This window comes from Haliaeetus leucocephalus, unplaced genomic scaffold, assembly GCF_000737465.1.
Source record: "Haliaeetus leucocephalus isolate CR32 unplaced genomic scaffold, Haliaeetus_leucocephalus-4.0 Scaffold184, whole genome shotgun sequence".
NCBI lineage: Eukaryota > Metazoa > Chordata > Aves > Accipitriformes > Accipitridae > Haliaeetus > Haliaeetus leucocephalus.
This window is the reverse complement of record NW_010972620.1, coordinates 8,754,833-8,767,177: the sequence shown is the minus strand read 5'-3', so window position 1 is coordinate 8,767,177 and position 12,345 is coordinate 8,754,833. Positions and strand designations below refer to the sequence as shown.

Here is a 12,345-nt window from a genome sequence, read left to right as displayed (position 1 = left end):
ATTTGTTCAACAGAATCAGCCCGGGCCAATAAATTTCCTGGCTCCTACTCCTGTATTCACCATGCACCTTTTTAAAAAATGGTAAATGATTAAGAATTGGTCTTCTTCCAATCCCAGTGAAATGGAAACCCTGAAGAAGAGTATCTGTTTTAATGTTTCTTGTTGTCTTTTCTCCAGATGTGGTTAACAACCAAAGCTCTTGCAGAAAATTTCCTTAGTTTGGAGATGAATTGTTTGGAGCCATAGAAAAGGTATCTTTCCAGCAGTTGTCTGCAACTACTGGCAGACTGCTGCAAAGATTTTTTTTCTCAAGTTAGCCGTGAACCAGAAGCAGGGAACATTTACCCACAAATACAGGCAGCTTAAGCATCCTACCAGGCATTCACTCTTCTCCAAAGACTGCCACTAGTATAGTAGCACTGATAATTTACACAGGAAGCAGCTCCTAAGCTCTTAGAGTTACCAACCCAGTGCATTAAAACAAAGTCACCATTGGTTTACTTGAATAAATCAGGCTACAAACTGTGCCTGTTAAAGAACTGCTTCATGGGTCAGCCATCCCTGCCACAGAGAAAGCAACTTGTGGAAAGAGAAGCAGAGTCAACAGCTGGGCTTTGTAACAACCTCTGTCATCTGAATTGAACTCATCTGTGTTTGAGTCAACAGCCTATGCGACAAACAAGTATTATTCAATACTTCATGATCAGCAGACACAGTTCCAGCATGATACAGTTAAAACCACCATATTTCAAGAAATTTTTTTAATTACCCAAGGCCACATACAACATTTTAAATTAAACAAACCCAATATCTTATTATACAAGTAGATCTTAGTGAGCTGGAAAGTAAAGCCTTTGGTTACAGATAATATGAAGTACATACTCTAAAAATGAAACTTACTGATAGACTTTTTAAAAACACATAATGACAAGCAAGTTTTCAACAGCAGTAACAAGACAAAAACCCATCACTGAGACCAAAATACGTCACTGAAAGACACAAAAGGCTCCTGAAAAAATGTGTATTGATATCAACTTTACAGCTGTTAGAAAACTATCAAACAGTAACATAAGGTCAGTTTGGATCCACTTCCTACCTGGTGATTCTATTAAAAAAATAATAATCAAAGTAGGGTAAACACTTTCAGTCTTTCCTAATAGACTATTCTCTGCTGCTGCTTATCTGAAGTCCTCTAAGTTTAAATGCTACATGCTGTAACAAATGTCAGTAAGGGCACTACATGTTCTGTAGGTCTTATATACAAGGCAAGTACAACTCCAACTTAAAAAAATGGTTTTGAAACAAAACTAAGAGAGCTAGAACTCCTCTGAACTTCCAGAAGTTTAGCAGTTCCTGAAGTGTTACTTGTACAAGTGTTAACACCTGTCTAACCTCCTGAGATAACACATTTACCAAAAAGAGAAAGAATTACAGAATTTTTCTTAAAGTTATTGCTTGAAATTTTAAACTTCATGTGTCTTTTAACTACATTAGATTATATTACAATACACTTCCCTGGCAAGGGAAGATGGTGCAAGACAAAAGACCCATCACCACAAACTTTAGCCAGCAGGGCATCTATCAACAACATAGAAAGGTATTGCCCACAATGCCTATAGTAATCAGGATTATAGGTAGGAGCAAAAGAGCCTTGTTTTTTTCAATATACTGACACCACTACTGTGTAACAGTCTTCCAGTGGAGTTAATGTCTCCATGTTGTAACCTGTAATGTATTTACCTCTCTCTGTTTTTTCCTTTCCACAGCACTGCCTAGAAATCCTTGTGGACAGGCACGGGTGGCTGCAGGAGACCAGACAGACTGGCTCCTCCAGCAACAGCAGCCTTGGAAGGAAGAGGGACAAAGCTTGCAGTTCTAGATTGCCTTCTTTGGCATTGCTACTTGGTTTATATGCAAGTTAAATCTTCTTACAAGGTTTTGGCACCCAATTTTCCAAAAGCATGATTCTGGAAAACTAACAAGGAAGTGTACAATAAAATAAACAGTAGAAGATGATCCTTCTGATCCTTGTCCCATGCATTAGTCACAAGGTATTTTCCTATGTATTAAGAAATCAGCAAACCATTCAACAGACCAGTAAACTAGCTCTATATGTTTGTCATGGACAGCTGTAAGCTTACGATAAATACGGTAGTAGTAGTCACTACTGATAGTCAGAAAGCTTCACTTGCTATTTGTATTTTAAAGCTATTGGATAATCACGCTGAAGCACCTTCTTCAATTAATTCTCTAACCTGTCTTGAATGAGGGCAGGAGGAAGTCTATGAAGATTATTAATTCTCTCTGAAAGCTCTTAATCACCCACAGTGCTGCCAGAATAAGCTGAGCTGCTGAGCAGACATTCTTTCACTGGGAGAGAAGGTTCTCGGTTATTAGTGTGAAATAAAAACAAACAAAACCAAAAATAAATTACTTCTTATTTATAAGTTTGCTGCTTGGAAAAACAGCAGTATGGAAGCTTTGATAGCAAGAGGATTCCAAACAGGCTCTTGGCAAAAGAAAATTTTTTTGACAGATACATGTAATTTACGGATCCAACACAAAGGAATATTAACTCATTCAAGTTAACTTTCGGAACAAAGAGAATAAAACCTAATTCACGTGGCTTAAGGCAACACAGTTAGCTTTCCTGCTTTGGTATAGCAGTGTAAAATAGCTTTGGATTAATTAGATAATTTAGATTTAAATAATTTAGATAAAATTAGATTCACTTCTTGAATGAACATTTAAAAATTTCAGAAATTTGGGTAGAAGCGGCAAGCATTGGTTAATAGCTTTCTGAAGCTATTGGGCCTGTGAACTCCATGACAAGTGTGACTCAATTTCTAGAGCCAAGTTTTCCTCCCTCCTCTTTAAATTAGTTTATGCATCAGAATTTATATGAACATTCATAGCACAACAGAGCACTCCGTTACAACCACAGACTTCAAAATAATTAACCTAACATTTGGTCTAGGTGCACAGTTGTGATAAAGTTTTCAAAATATTCCCAGCACATATCAAGGGATTAGATTATGACAGACCTGCTTAATGTTCTGAAATCAATTTAAGTTTTTATTTGCTATACAAGTGAACCTTTTAACTATATCAGAACACTGTGAGGCTGTGCTTGAAACATGGTGTCCAAATAGCGCTGTTGTTGGTATACACAAAATAATTCAAGTCAGAATAATTTTGAAGTCTCAGACACAACTAGGACCATCATATATTTTGTGAGCGTAACTAGAGACTGAGATTACTCATTTGGAGCTCTTCTGGAAGATTGAGACCTAACTGTTACTCTTCCTGGAAAGATTAATACAGTTAGGTTGACACTGATCTCTGTTTCTAGACCAGCTGCATTTGTTCTTTGGTTATTTTTTTATGCTATTCCACAAAATTATTCTTTTTCTCCTCCAAATAAAGACTCATAATGCCGCCTGTCTGAAGGCACTTCTTGTAGAAAAAGTTCAGACATTCCAAAAGGCAAACCTGGGCAAAATAGAAGGCAGCACATTAAAAAAATAAAAGCATTGAGACTATATGTATTATTACAGTAGTCTCCCTTTTACTGGGGGAAGTTTCAACTATCATCCCACATCGGAACAAAACTTTGTAATGCTTTTCTAATGCTCCTCACACGGGTCCTCTCAGCCAACAGCCAGGAAAAGTATCAAAAGTGTGGGGTTTTGTATCAAAAAAGGTACAATTCCCAGTCCACTACTCTCTGAATTTCTTTTGCAACTGTGCCTCCTTTCTGAGGACTAGAACTTTTATACCTGAAATCAAGCACAAGATTTCTTAAGTTACACCCAGGCTGCTCTGACCTACAAAATCAAAAAGTTTTAGAAATGCCAAAGGTGTGTAGCTATCTCTTGATTCCTTATGACAAACTGTTCTGCACAATCTCTTACACTGCATTCTATGAACTTTGAATGATCTGAAGAGTAGTTTCTTCTCAGCTAAGGAAAGCTGGCTCATCATCACTTATCTTCAGCTCCTAAACTCTATTAGGACCCGTTAAAAATCCAGAGACTTTGTCCTCTATTAACTTTTGGGTTAGCAATTTCTGTAATTCTCTTAGGATGATCTGAAATAATGAATGTCTTACAGATGCTCCCTCAGGTCTGTCCAAATCTCATCACTGAGAGCTGATATAGGACTGATATAGAACAAGCCAAAACTGTTCCGGAATACGTGTCCTGCAACATGGATATCTTCTTAATAGCTTTCCTCCCTACAGAGCAAAGAGGGCTAGACTTCTTTGCCAGTGATGATTTTTGCCCACCTTTAAAAACTTTTTCCAAATCCAATAGGAAGGCACCAAATGGACATAACACTATTAAGATTCTTGAAAGAAATTACCTCATCAACGACTGTAACTGCAACTTCTTACATTCCCTACACGAATCACTGTCACAGCTAACATGATAAGGTCACTACTATTTCCAACTTCTTGTTATGTAAAAAAACCAAACGGCCTTTTATAAACAGATTTAAGTGTCTCCTTAATTACATTTGTGTTTGAATAGATGCCACTTCCTACCTCATGCTTCTGAAGGTAAGTCACACCTGTATACTGCATCCAGAACAATATATTACAACTCGGCCAGAAGCCACAGGAATTATTTTTCCTATATGTAATTTTATTTTCTGCTACAGAAAATTCAGTACACTTAATGTAATGGGCTTTTTTGGTTTAAGCCATAAATACCATGTGGTGTACTATAAAACATAATTTTGTGGATTAGATATTAGATTAATGGTCCCTCCTGTCAAAAAAGTAAAGATTCCAGGGCACTCGAGACACACATCACAATACGCTCTTTTCTCATAAGCAGGTCCTAGTGCCCAAAGTTTGCATATACTATTGTTGAACACACAATAGCTGCTGTTTGCCTTAACAATTGACACATTATTATAGCTCCACACATTGCTGCTGTACCAAGAAGAGATCCTACATAAAACCAAATTCTACTTTACGACACATAGTAAACTATTTTTTTGCCTCAAAAATGAGATTTACACAATAGCTTATAAAAATCTAGGTAAAAAGAGAATAACATTACACATACAGAAACTATTTTAAACATGGTTGTAATATAAAAATAACATTTTTCAATGAAAAACTATGCTGTTTTCTCAGTAAAATCAGTTTATATTTTAAAGTCCAGCTTTGCATTAATAAGCAGTTGGTATCTCACATTCTAAATGTTATTTCCCCTTTTTGCTAGTAGACATGTCTCCAATATTATCTCACTGCAATGTCTCTCATTGGGATAGTACTAAAGAATCAGTAGTATTCAGTGCCATCTTTTTGTCAGATCGTCCTTTTGTGTGTGTGTGAAATGTTACCTACTTCTCAGTATGGTATTTTTTTAATAATAGTTGTAGAAGGCATAATAAACTTCCTGCTTATGCTTACCACATAACCAAGATTGGGTTTGCTGGCTGGCTGGCCAGCCATAATAAAAAACAGATTTAAAAATAACTCATTTTTATATTACAGAACAAGTTATTCAGTCCCAAGATTCCAGAGCTGATCAGGATCACAAGAGAACACAATGTCCATTCTGGAAAAAAAGGTTCCTGGGAAACAGAGGAAGAAATTCAGGATTTGCAGCAAGAAAAGCAGCAACACATGTGGGTTTTTTGTTCAGACATTTTTTGTGCCAGTATTGACTGAAAGCAATACTGAGATGCAAAGCTATCTTTATCCCTTAATAAATTTCTAATCCTAGCTGCTATGTGAACTAATGCAAATTTGAAAGCCACAAACAAAAAGAGCAAATCAGCTCGTGACTGCTATGCAAGAGGAAAAGGTCTAATTACCATCTGGAGGAAAGACAAACATGGTGAAGCATTTGTAATACATGCTTTCATGTGACTTAACTAAAGCTCTAATATCCATCAGATGGAAGGGGCTCTGCAAGTTTTAAATACTTTGCCTTGTGTTCATGTACAGTTTTGATCAAATAGATTTTTGCTTTAAATGAAATATAATCTCAAATTATTAAAATGGTCAGAAGGAATACAGCATTATAGCTAAAAGTAGTAGTATTTTAACTGTATATTATTTTAAAAGAAATCAATACTCTAGATAGACCTATTCATTCTGTGAAAGATTGTTACAGTCATCAAAACATGGAGGGAAAGAATTTTTATTAGACTAACTACTGTATTAAAAAAAATGCAGCTACCCACCAATGGAGCTCAGTATTTTAATATTACCTGAAAATTCCTATAAAAGGAGTTATTCAGTTAAATACAAACCAGAAAGTATCCAGACTTCTTGAAAAATTTTATCATGAAAGAGGACCTGAAGTTTTTAATTGCATTAGTCAGTTAATCAATAAAAAGAATCACCTATGCAAGTTTCAAGTTGTTGACAATTTCCATTAAATCTGAGGTTTGCTTCTCACTCAAATAAGTAAAAAAGCACAACTTACCCCTCCAATTATATATGACTATGTTTCCGAATATCAGTCTTGAAGGTGGTTTTCTTGCAGACCAACTAGAAGCAACAAGAAAAACATTTTTTGTTGTTGTTTGCAATAACTTCAGTGAAGTTAACATGCTAAAGCTTGAACACCTTTGACCCAATATGTTTCCAAGAAATATTCTTGTACCGTTTGTTGAAATATCTGATCCTTATTCAGGATTTCTATATTTATATTATTGCTTTTTCTTCTGACATTTGATTTCAGATAAATCCTATTCAACAAAACATCATCTGTTTACTTGGAAACATTCAGGTAATTTGGCAACTTTTATATTTGCTCTGTCATCACTCCCAGAGGTGTTGCCTGATATCAGGAGAACTGTACTTGAAGAGTTCTGCTGGAAATGGTATCTCCATAGGTAGGAAGAAGAACCCCCATCACACGTTTCCAGGACAACTCCACTCACACAGTTAAATACTGTGTGATAGAGAAGTACCTAAAATGGGAAAGGGTGAATCGCCCCCTGAAGATACCTTTCCCCACTGACTACTGAAAAAGCTAGACCAATTTAGACTAAACACACAGATTTTTCTGAAGCCAAAATTAGATCAATCTTATTCCTAAACATTTTAACACTCAATTTTTTTACTGCAGACATCAGGTAATACCCTTATATGTTGAAGCTTCCAAATCCCACATGTTTCTATGGCAATTCTTAGACTAACTGGTCCTACAGTAATGCATATTAAAAAAAAAAAGAAAGAAAAAAAAAGTCAAGTAATGTATAGTTTCCAGGTTATTGATAGGAGGCTGAGCATTGATACTGGCTAATGAGATCTGGGCAACCTCTTGAGCGTCTAACCTCTGGCTTTTTTTTTTTTTCTGTTTGTATTATATGACTGAACTATTCCTGTTACTCGTATCAGAAAGGCTAAAAAATTACAAAACTGAGTCTCTTTTTTGCTCCTTTATGAAGACAGCTTTAAAATTCAAATGCAGAACAGAAATAAAAGTCTCTAAACTACAGATCTATTGACTGTACATTTAATAGAAGGGCTTTAAGAGTGCTACGTACAATACAGTCTCCCCTCTCAAGGCTTCCAATAAATGGGTAACATGATGCTCCTTGGAGGAAAACATACAGCCTTTTAGGCCATCCTCTTACATCATAAAGAAATAAAAAGATTTTTTTTTTTTAGCCCTCTTTTATATTTCCTTCTTCACCTTGTCATAAACATGGGTTATTAACTAATGATACTACTAGCTCCTCTGTACTTACCACCATTAATTAGAGCATTAGGACACAGGAGTCAGGTACAGCATTGCAAGTGTAGAGGGGTCACAGAAAAAGGACAAAAAAGTTAAAAACTTGGCATGTGCACAAAGAAGATGGAAATGTCATAGAGGGAAGAAAAGGATTATCTTTAAGGTCAATACACAAGATTGAAAGAGACTGAAAACACCATGGTATTTAGAATCCACTGAACTGAGGTGCTCCTATGAGAAGGCAACACATTCAGAAGGAAAGGAAAAATGAATGATGATGAACAGGAAAAGGGAAAAAAAGGTCAGGTATAGGAGAATCACCAAAAATTTCTCATAAAGCCTGAAAGACTGAGGAAAGTTAGTAAAACTATGGTGGTACAAGGTAAAGTATCAGATCTTAATTCCATAAAACCCCAAACTCCAAGGAAAAACGAGTCATATTCAGAGGGAAGCAAGGCAGCTTTTGGAAATAACTTCAGATCTAGAGGCTGGACACACAAGGTCTTGGCAAAAACCAAGAATGCAAAAAGGTGGAGATTAAAAAGGAACATATGGGTTAACTAGAAGGATCTAGAAGTTACAGTGGCACCTAGAACTGAAATGAGTCTAATACAGCAGAACACATTAACTTCAGGAACAGAACAGAGTAGGAATGATAGAGTCTAAGGAAAAACACCACCATATAACTGGAAAAATATCAATGAAAACACCACATATATCAAGAAAACAGAAGGGACAGTGTTGACTACCAAAGGTGACAGACAGATTAAGACGGATGAAATAAGAATTATGCCTCAGATTTAACCACGAACAAGTGACCTGTGACCTTACAGCAGTTCAATGAACTCAAACATCAGAAAGAAGATTGGAGGAGATCAGTGAAAGCGTGGGTGGACAGAATGTCAAGACAATATAAAAATACACCATTAAATATTTTGAAAAAACTGAAGACAGGATGTAGGTCTGCAGTGAAAGGGCAGTACATGCTGTGAAGAACACATTTCAAATTAGCTTTCTGAAGCAAGTGTTTATTTTCAATGAAGAGAAACTGAAGCAGAGCAGTTTAAATGAAACAGAAGTAGAACTCGGAGTTAGGAACAGTAGCAAGTGTAAGCGATGAAGTCAATGGGAAAGGATAGTGACATTAAGCAGCAGAAAGTATAAGGGAAACTTCTAAATCTCAAAGAGATGAAAAAGACTGCAGTAGAGTTACAGCTGGTTTTAAGCCAATATATTTGATGCACAACCAAGATAGTTCTTTAACATCTTTACTCTGACATTTTAAGGAAGCATTGAATTTTCAAAATGCATTGGATTAAATTCCTGAAGGAGAAATTCTAATATACTTATAACTCACTTTTACCTTTTTATCCTTACCATCTGGAAACATTTACAGTTGCTAAAACCCCCCGCCACCAGGAAAAAAAAAAAACCCAAACCAAAACATACCCCCCCCCCCCCCCCGGCTTCATACAGCTCCCTCCATACCATGAAGTCATTGCAAATTGGGAAGGATTTGCTACTAGCACTTAACCTTCACCTTAGAGAGTTTATTTTTGTGATTGAGCAGCAAGCTGTAAATCTAGAGTGAAAGAATAAGGGAAAACTTGAAACTGGGACACAGTTTTCATTTTCAAATACAATGTTTTTTTCTTGAATTACTTGTTAAAGAGTAAGCAAAAACCCCAGAAGTTAAAAGCAAAACTTTATCACTAGATTAATTGTTCCTTTCTTGTGCCAGCCTTTCATCTTGTATTTTCAACATTATATGAATTAAAAGCTCTCTGGAACAGGAAGACTATCTTTATAAAAGTCTAAAGCAACACATCTGTAGTACCTACTAACATTTAGTCATTGGTAGGATGCACTACTGTCCCTCTTCTGCTCTGAGTGAACCTGTTTTATCACACACACATTCAAAGCAAATGGATACATTATACAGATGCTGTATGTGAACTACTTACAGTCAAAAGTTAATTTATCAATAGAGCTGAGAAAGAACCGGGCCCTGGTATCCCAGTCCCATAACTGCCAGCCTTATTAAGGCAGCAAGCTCAACTGCATTTGTTCACATAGAGCTCAAGAAGTTCTCTTTTAGTTTTGCATTTGTTTCCAGTTATTATTACAAACTCTGACATACACACATACACCCCACCCCCACCCTGCTGACCTATGACATTAACCCTGAGGCTAAAGAAAAGCTAATCCTGCCTGGATACAAGGATTTCATGCTATGGGTTTGGATTCCTTTTTTTCCCCAATCCTCTATCAATTAGTCAGTTCAAATAAACAGATGGAAATTAGTCCCAAAGCACTTTTTATCCAAGAGAAAGCAAGTTAAAATTAAAACACCCAATTTTAAAAATAAATGAAAATTATTATTAAAGCCATCATTGTATTTTAACATCCAAATCAAAGCTACCATCCCACCCGAAGGGGGAAAAAAAAAGGTATTATAGAGAGGAAAAAGAAATTGAATTTTAAAAATTAAGATTCCAGAAGCTAAATTGCTGCTGGTAACACTGGAGAAACCTTATCAATCACTTTCTTTGTTATTGTATTTAATCCAAACTATCTGCATGAAACTTGCAAATTAAGTTAATAGGTGCAGCCAGCCAGCGAGGTCATAGAGGAGAAAGGAAAACAGGTCATTTGGATCGCAGTTGTTTCTTGGTATTACCCTTACACACATAAACAGTCTCGGCTTTAACACCCTCCTCAACAGTTTCACATTTTGTGGCCAAGCAGTCAGTACAAAGCCCAACATAATTTTTGAACAACAAATACTGATTATTACAACAAATCAGAACTGCTATCAGGTTTGCAAGAGTACTTGAAAGGCTCTCTATTCATAGAGTAGTACTACCTTTGAAACTGATTTTATACGGGTTAAATAAATTAACTCATGACACAACATTGTTGTTTGATTCATAAACTGTGGCAGGGGCTATCTCCTTGTTCTGTGGCAGGACAGTGCCTAGCACAGTGTGTTCCTGTACACTATAAATACTATTAGCACCACTAACTACTCCACCTACAACACCAACATATGCTTAAAAGGCTTCAGCTGAAACATTGTTAACACATGATGCAAAGTTCAGTTCCAGGCTACTTCTATGCCCTTACTTCCTTCTGAACCATCTTTCTAATCTTCATTACTACAAACACCTGTACTATTAGACAACTCCTTTGCTGAAATTCCTTTTCTTGACTCATCTTAGCACTTTCTATTCCTTAAAGTCATGCTTCTTTCAAGGAGACTGTCGAGGTTGCCATATGATCCCCACAACCAGTGCCTCTTTATTATTACTGAATTTACACATGGGCTACCCTCCTTCGATAGCAAACTACTGTCATGCTAATGAAATGGTCTGAGGAATGATACAGACCAGAGGCTTGATCTTTAGAAGCTTATAATGCAATTTAATGGTAACTGCGGGCACTCAGGTTCATGTGAGGATAAGGTGTTACATGATTTTCACTGGGTGTTTGTTGCCTCGTCAGGTCTCCCATCATTGCCTTAACTGCAAGATCGACTTCCTGCCTGCCGTCATAGCCTAAGCTTTGTCTCCAAAATGTCTGCTAATTGCCCCTTATCCAGGCAATGGGAACACCTCTTGCTTTCATGTGAAGAAATACCACACATTTAGTGGCATACAAACAACACAACTGTTAAAATACAATCATACTTCAGGCTGATGAAAGAATCAATTGTGGGAAGAGAAGGTTGTGAGATAAGGAAATTCAAGCCTGTCCCACTGATTAAATCTCACAAGATACCAAACACGTGCAGTACATTAACATCACACCCTGCTATGACTGAATGCTGTGACAAACCAGTAGCAGGTCTAGGAACAGCACTGGTCCACAAACAAAAGAAAGTCTTCCAACATTGTTTTTTTTCTATGAACACTTTCCTCAAAGAGCCACTCCCAAGCTCAAACTCTCCAGAAGGCACCACCTGCCATACCAACGCTCCTAGCGGACAAAGAGGGCCTCATACCCCCTTCAGCTCCCACAGTCAGACCTGGGGGCAATGGGGGGGGGGAGGAAGGAGTCTACCTGCTCTGAAAAGAGGAACTCAACGTACCCAACCAGCCCTGAAAGAAAGCTATCCGCCTACCTAGGAAATATCATCCTCCACCACAGGACTGGGGAGACTTTCCCTACACGGGACAGCTGAGAAGAAATGAAAGGAGCAAAGCGTCCTTCAAGATAAGCAATTCAGCAGAGGGTAAAGGATCCCTTTTCCACGCAGCCACGCTCATAACGGCTACCAGTGAACGAAAGGAAAAAGTCACTTCCCTCTCCCCCCAACTGCGAGAGTGCGTAGCCTACTCCCAAGGAAAAACAGGAGGAAAGGACGAGAACTGGCCCGCCGCAAACGCTGCTCCCCAGGCCCTGAGGAAGGGGAGGGTGAGGAAGAAGGGGGTGATCTGCCCCCTCCCCTCCATCTTGGGGCCAGACACCAACTTACCCGCCGGAAGCCTCGGCGCGCTCCTATTGGCTCGCGCCGCCGCGTCACGTGGTGGGGGAAAAGCCCCGCCTCTTCCCCCACCTTGGCCGGCGACGAGCCCTTGGGGGGTGGTGGTGGTGGTGTTGTCGGTATGGCGCGTGCGCATGCGCTGGAGGAGGC

General features: G+C 37.9%; 1 protein-coding gene across 1 annotated transcript in view; it reads right to left on the bottom strand.

Moving 5' to 3' along the window:
* OBFC1 (oligonucleotide/oligosaccharide-binding fold containing 1) overlaps nt 1–12,232 on the bottom strand; it is a 44,024-nt gene extending 31,792 nt beyond the window's left edge. The window contains exons 1-2 of the mRNA XM_010564785.1: nt 12,187–12,232; nt 6,450–6,514 (exon numbers count right to left, since the gene is read on the bottom strand). The gene's annotated coding sequence lies outside the window, so the exon portion shown is untranslated. The remainder of the gene's footprint in view (nt 1–6,449; nt 6,515–12,186) is intronic.
* Nucleotides 12,233–12,345: the final 113 nt, after the last annotated feature.